The sequence below is a fragment of the Micromys minutus genome, assembly GCF_963924665.1.
Source record: "Micromys minutus genome assembly, chromosome: 11".
Taxonomy (NCBI): Eukaryota; Metazoa; Chordata; class Mammalia; order Rodentia; family Muridae; genus Micromys; species Micromys minutus.
The window spans coordinates 25,985,731-25,993,048 of record NC_137980.1 but is presented as its reverse complement, the minus strand read 5'-3'; the positions used below and the strand labels follow the sequence as shown (position 1 = coordinate 25,993,048).

The 7,318-nt window shown below is 47.8% G+C and overlaps 1 protein-coding gene across 1 annotated transcript in view; it reads left to right on the top strand.

Annotated features, from left to right (window-relative positions):
• Positions 1 to 317: 317 nt before the first annotated feature.
• LRRC8C (leucine rich repeat containing 8 VRAC subunit C) overlaps positions 318 to 7,318 on the top strand; it is an 80,317-nt gene continuing 73,316 nt past the window's right edge. Inside the window, exon 1 of the mRNA XM_080925279.1 lies at positions 318 to 485. The gene's annotated coding sequence lies outside the window, so the exon portion shown is untranslated. The remainder of the gene's footprint in view (positions 486 to 7,318) is intronic.

Genomic DNA, 7,318 nt, shown 5'->3' with positions numbered 1-7,318 from the left:
TCATCCAGCCGCGGAGAGGCTCGATTTCCCGGTGTGGAACGTGGTGTTCAGCGGCCCGCCCGCCCTGGACGCCGGTGGTCTCGGCAGAGGAGGAAGTTCCCGGGCACCGCTGCCTGCGTCACAGCGGGGCTGGCATCGCGGCGGCGGCTCGGCAGCCGGCGGCGACCCCGGGGCTGGGCGCTGGGCGGCGCTGGCTGCCGCGGGCCAGGCGGCGCGCGGGGCGGCGCTGGAGGCGGCTCCGCTTGCAGGCGGGGAGGCACCAGGGAGGAGGAACAGGGCTGCGGAGCTGGGGCGTTAGCTGCGTCCCGGCTCAGAGCCCGCGAAGAGGACGAGGACCAAGGCGCCGCCGCGGCCGTAGCCGCAGCACTCTGGGCGCGACGAGCCATGAGCAGCGACGCCGCGGTCGCTGGCCGCCGCTGAGCCCAACCCGGACACAGCTCGCCGCGCCCTGGCACCCTCTTCTGCGAACACCCTCGCCCCCAGAGGTAAGGGCTGGGGACTCGCGGAGGGATGGAGAGGGACAGCCGACACCCCGTCACTAGGCTCGGTTCTCTGGGCGCGCCCCAGCCTGGACTCTGCCTCGTTCGTGTCCCTGACTCCCCAGGGCTCTGGGACTGGCACAATGTGCTCGCCAGCCCAGCGTGCGGTCCGAGGATCCCTCTAACTCCAACCCCACCCAACCCACGCGGGCCCTGGCGTACGCGACGGGGGACCCCCAGCCGGGCGCCTTGTACTGCTTGGCCGCCGCAGGTTCTGAGGACTGGGGGAGGGGCGTACTAGGCGAAAACGCGGTCGCCGCAGGGATGGCCGGGGCGATTCTCCTTCCCTACCTTCAAAACCCCCGGAGATGCTGGGGCCTGGTTTTCTGCTCTTCTCCCCACCCCCCTCGCCTCTCTGGAAGACGCCTGAAGTTACACTTTTTGAGGAAGGAGGAGGAAAATCGAAGGTCTCCATAGGGATCCAGTGACCACCAGTCCGCTCACCTGCAGGACCAAAGGAGCAGGAAGGGGCTGCTCCGCACCCCAAGACCCTGGAGGCCAGGTGTCTGGGTCAGCTGCTGCGGCCAGAACCTCTGCCTTCTGCCCAAACGGAGCCTAGTAGGCTCTTGGTTTTCTCTGGTTCCCAGCATAGAGGTGTTTGGGATGGAGTTAGCCCCTTGGGAGCCTTAGGGTTTGCTCTGCAAATGCCAAAGCCTTTTTTACCCCAGCGGTTAATGCTTCCCTCCCCCAACACTTGGCTATATACCTCAGATTTCAGTTATTAAAAAAACACCCTTCAAGTTACCTTTCTTTGCAACGTCTCAGCCCACATCTAGTCCCAATGCTTATGTGGATGTTTTATTAGAGGCTGAGGGCAAAACTTTGCTGAGTTTCCAATTCCTTAAGCGTTTTAAACTCACAACAAATAAGTTAGAAAACATTTTCGGGTTCCCATTCTCCTTAAAGTGAAAAATAAGACTGATTGATCTTTGTGGGAGTGCCCGGGTTTGGCTCAGAGAGCTTTATTACCCGTTAGAGGTGCTGTTTCGCTTCTACAGACTGCAGTAGCCTAAGAAGTGTGGCCTTAGCTAACGGTCACATTTCTGCCGAGTATGCAGTGCTTGGATGGGGATTTAGAGTGGACCAGCATCAAGATGCCACCTTGGCGACAGAGGAGCACAAGTGATTTTAAACCACGTGGCTCACACAGTTCTGCAGTCCTCCAAGCACCGAAGCTTTATACACACTTCTCTTTATTTTCTGACGATTTGTAGAAAGCCACTGAGCCTGGTTGTCATCAGAACTTGATAGACTTTTACTCAGATTTGCACTCCACAACAGATAATGTGGACAAAGCTATCAGGTTAGATCTACACATCTGTAGTCTATGATACTTGAATTTCTTCTTTTTCTTAACATTTATCTATTTATTATATACACTGTAGCTGTCTCCAGACACACCAGAAGAGGGCATCAGATCCCATTACAGATGAACCATCCTGTGGTCGCTGGGATTTGAACTCAGGACCTCTGGAAGAGCAGTCAGTGCTCTTAACCACTAAACCATTTTTCCACTCTAATACTCAAATTTCTTATGACTTAAGACCAACTGGGAGATTGGGGGAGGGGGCGCAATTTGCAAGTACAAACATTTTCCTCTTTCAGATTCCAGAGTGACAGCAAGTAGGGGACACCACCTCAATGTCTCTAAAAGGTAGTAAGCATAATTAACCATTTCTCATAAGCAACATTGCCTGAATTAATGCTAACAACACTTATCTATTGTTTCTCAGATTGACCTGCACTTTGATGGAGTGAGTTTTTGTTTTATTGTTCTTTGGTCTCATGTAGCCCAGGCTGGCCTCAGACCTTGAACTTCTGATCTCTCCATTGCTGGGATTACAGGAGCCCACAGCCCAGTTTATTCTACACTGGGGGTTGAATCTAAGGTTTTGTTCATAATGGACAGTCTATCAAGTGAGCTACATCCTCAGGATGTGTTTCTTGTTTGTTTTTTTTTTTTTTTTTGTTTTGTTTTGTTTTGTTTTTAAAAGGAGGCTTTTTAGTAGAGAAAACATTGCAAGAACTCGAAGAGAAATGAACTCTTTGACTCCTGTGTAGCGTTTATTTTTTAAAAACAATTCAGAGTTAGAAATATTTTAACTCCAAATGCCCAGTTTTTTATCAAATTATTGTGTTTGATTGATTGATTGAAACAGGGTTTCTTTGTATAACACTGGCTATCTTGGAACTCACTCTGTAAGACCAGGCTAGCCTCGAACTCAGAAATCTGCTGACTTCTGCTTCCAGAGTGCCGGGATTAAAGGTGTGTGCCACCACTGCTTGCCAATGATGTTTAAGTCCTCTGTAGTGTTAATCTATAGTCATTAGCACCTTGGTAATAAAGCCCAAGTTTAAAGAGGAATGAGATAAAAGTTATATCTAGCAAGACTGGTCCTTTAGATGGCCTGGTATCTCTCCTATCCTAAGGGAGATGGTACCATAACCATTTTATAGCATGGAGCTCAGAGCTTTTGACTTGGCAGATGCTAAGAGCTGGAATATGCTAAGTGAATGCAGACTGGCGCCTTAGTGCTTACCCTTGTTTGTATTTAGGCACAGCCATGCTTTGCTGCCTTGTCTTGTCTCACAGTCCTGATAATCCTCCTGCCTCAGCCTCTTCTTTTTTTTAAAATATACTTTTGTTGTTGTTGTTGTTTAAAGATTTGTTGATTTCTGTATGTGAGTACACTGTCGCTGTCTTAAGACACACCAGAAGAGGACATCAGATCCCATTACAGATGGCTGGCTGTAAGCCACCATGTTGTTGCTGGGAATTGAACTCAGGACCTCTGGAAGAGCAGTCAGTGTTCTTAACCACTAAGCTATCTCTCCAGGCCCCCTACCTCAGCCTATTGAGTGATAGAATTACACTACATCTGGTTCTCTTTAGTTCTCAAGGTTACCCTTTTTCCCCAAAGGCTTCCTCCTTTTTCACCCTCTGACCTAAATATGGTTTTAACTAACCATAACACCTGCACAAGAAAAGAGAAACTAGGAGCATAAAGTAACCTCTCCAGAGTTTGCCATGCCCCAGTTGATAGGCAACAGAGTTTGAACAGTCTTATTTCCAAAGCCCATGTTCTTTTGACTCATTGCAGCTAAATGAATAATTTGAAACGACTCAGTGGACCATTCTGTGCTCTCCCATCAGCTGCCCTGGGCAACACTACACATTCCCAGGATTTTCTCCTTCCTCCCTGGAATGCTGGCTGTGTCTCTAATCTTGGTTCATCTGTGAACACATAATACAACCAGTGAGGTTGACATTACTATGCAGGTGTCATGGAGGTGTCTTTGACTCCACTTCTTTTAAATATAAATGGTAACCAGGCATGGTGAGACACACCTGAAATCCCAGCACTCAGGAGGCAGAGGCAGGAGGATTGTTACCAGTGTACAGTGAGCTTGGTCTTGGCATTTTGAGTTCCAAGGTGGTCTGGGATACACGGTGAAGGCCTTTCTCAATAATAAGCAAGTCATAGTTGAATATATACATTGTTTTAAATTGGCAGTAGCCTCAAGTTAGAGTAGTTGCCCTCCAGTTCTGGCTGCATTGAAACAGGTATTCAAAGGATCCCACATGACTGAACTCCGCTGAGCCTGGTTTCCTTGTGTAACGGAGTTTTAGAGTCTCCCTCGCTGCATGCATTAGATGAAGCTGGGCGTGTAGAGACAGCTCCCTTCCCCTAGTGGATAAACAGTAAGGATTCCATTGTTGTAGCCTGCCTAGAGCTCTACCTTCAGCTTTGGTGTCTTTTACTGGACGGGCTGAGGACATTGCTGTCACAGACTCGGTCCTCCCCCAGATACCCTTGGGTTAAATGTTTCTGAATCACATCCTTTTCTTAAGTCTTGAGTTAGAAATGCACTCACCTTTTTTTAGTGTGTTTCTTTGTTCTGCGCCACACATTTTAAAGGACTGACTGGAGCTGTTTCAGTGGTTTGGAATGTGTATGCTTTGGCAGACAGACTTTCCTGTGCCTGCCACTCCAGGTCTCAACCTTGCTTATCTCTCAAGGCCTGTGACAATGCCGGTATCTCCCCAGCACACACCCCACTCTCAACCGTAGGCCCTAAATGCACTAGGAGCTAAATGACCCCTTCCCTCCAGCCCGAACCTCCCTCTAACCCTGCCTGTCCAATTATACTAAAGACGAACATGTTAATGCTTTAATTTTTTCGTGTTTAATGTTTTTATGTTCATAGTATGTTTCCAGGTAATATACTATGGAAGGCCGTAAGTTTGAGGGAGTAGACATTTTTCTATTTTGTTTTTCTTTGCTTACTTAGGTTCTTATGTCGTAAATGAAAGGCAAGTCATGTATTTGTAAGGGTCCCAGCTGCTAAGAAAAAACCATATAGTCCTGAGATTTATCTCAAGCATCTTGTGTGTGTGTGTGTGTGTGTGTGTGGTGTCTCCTCTGTATGTAAGTGTGTTCATGTGTGTGGGCTTATGTGCATAAAGCTGCACACCCACGTGTCTGTGCATTCCTGGGGAGGCCCGTGGTTGATATTGGAAGCCTTCCTTGAACACTGGATTTTATTCGCTGAAGTGGAGTTTCTTTCTTGAACCAGGAGCTCGCTCCCAGCACAGCTAGCTAGTTGGTTTCTGGGATCCCCTTTCTCTACTTCTGAGCAGTAGAATGACAAGCAGGTTGTGAAATCCACCTGACATCCACATGAGGTCTGAGGATCTGACTCAGATCCTCCTTTACAGGGCAGTCTCACCCCTACCCAGTGCCTTCCTTCACTCATTCAACCAGTCTTACATCTACTAGCTCACAGTTCTTAAATAAAGCCCGACCTTTTGATAAGAAAGGAAGTGCACTTCATTAATAAATTGCTCCCAGGGCAACATAATAAGCAACATTAGATTATAAACCTATTGAGTACATTAGTATCAGATAGCCTGGGGGTCTCTTAGAATCAGAGAACCCAGGTGGGGCTGTTAGCATCGGATAGCTCAGGGAGCTGTAAGCATCAGATTGTCCAGAGGACTGTTAGCATCAGATAGATAGTCAAGAGGGCTGTCTTTAGTTAGGAATGCCTTAACCACAGAACAAGGTATGCCAGCCTCAGGAGATTTTTGAGGTTGTGAGCAAGGACGCGTTCAGACCTTCGTTGTGGGGGAATAAGGCTCAGCAGTATGGCACAGCTGGGGACGGAAGTGGCCAGAAGCCACTTTCTGGAGAGAATTAGCGCAGGTGAAAGCCTGGACCATCCCACCACTGATACAAGGGACAGACAAAGGGAGGGGGCTCGGACATAACGGTGTGTGCTGGAGGCTGCCTGCCTACGGGATTATAAATAGGGACAGGATGCTGGGATCAAGTGGAGGATGACGCAGAGAAGCTAGTGTGGCCTTGAACAGTTAACGTGGAAGTGAAAGTACCCCTCCTTGCCCCCTGGCCCTGTGGCTAGTAATGAATGCAAGAGGGGTTCTTTAGATGGTTTGTTGGGTCTCTGTGGAGAAAACCCACAGTCGAGAGGTGGAGAATGACTAAGCCCTTCTAGTTATCAGACATGGAAAATGCTGAACCATTTACTTAGAAGAGCTACTTCTCCTCACAAGCTTTACAAGGAAATCAAGGAACATTCCTTGGTGTGGGAGTATTGTTGGGGGGGGCGGTGTGCTAGCAAACGTAAACACAGATTAAATTCATGGCCATTTACAAGCTAAGTGCATTGCACACTCCTGCCGAGCTATGCCCCCCCACTGGATTTCCATGTGCCAGCTCTTGGATTTAAAAGATACATGTGTAGGTTCTAGAGCCTGTGATAGGTCTTACTGAAGAGCTGTTGATAGAGAAAAAGTTAGTGTGGGCTCAGAAAAGTTTAGCAAAATTCAGAAATCGGCTGTCAGAAAGATGGGACGGGGGGAGGGGGATGGGTGCAGTTGAGACAGAGTTTCTGTGTGTAGCCATGGCTGGCCTTGAACTCAGCCACCATGCCCAGATTTATTTATTTATTTATTTTTAATAGCTTAAGAAAGTCATCGAAAATGTTTCAGATGCTAGAAGTGTTTGAGTTAGAGCAGTACAGGATTGCTATGTGTTCCTTAAAGACCCAGGAAAAGAAAGCTATTCCCAAACCAGAGAAAGCAGCAAGGTAGAACCTGGCCAGGCTGAACCAGCCAGAGGCCTTAGACCACCAAATGTAAGAAAGCGTAATACCCCAGGCCCATTATGTTTCTGTGGGCTGTGCCCCTTGGTCAAGTTGTCTACCCCCTCCTTCTTTCTACCCAACCGGTTTTTGCTGGGGCAAGATGACCCCTGCCTTGTTTTTTGTTACATTCAGAAGTCATAGAAGAGCCATTGTAAAACAGAAGGCATACAGAACAGACAATATATTCATATTTTTATAAATGTATATGATGTCTTAATTTAAAATCCTCTACAATTATATTGTTATTCTGTAGTTATGAGAAGCTTACTTTTTAGTCCCAGCATTTAGAAGGCAGAGGCAGGTGGATCTCTGCGAGTTAGAAGTCAGCCTGGTCTACACATTGAGTTAACAGCCAAAGCTACACAGAGATCCTGTTTTAACACACAAACACAAAACAAAACAAGAAAGAAGCATACTTTATTCACTCTGTATGAAGCAGGGCAGTCCGTATGTGTATGCATGTGCATGGGTCTGTGTGGAAGCCAGAGGTCAGCCAGGCGCCATTTGCCGTGAGCCATCCACCTTGGTTTTGAGATAAGGTTTCTTACTAGGACCTTGTTCTCTGATATAGTGAGGCTGGCTCTCTGTCCAGCTCCAGGGATCTGCCTGTT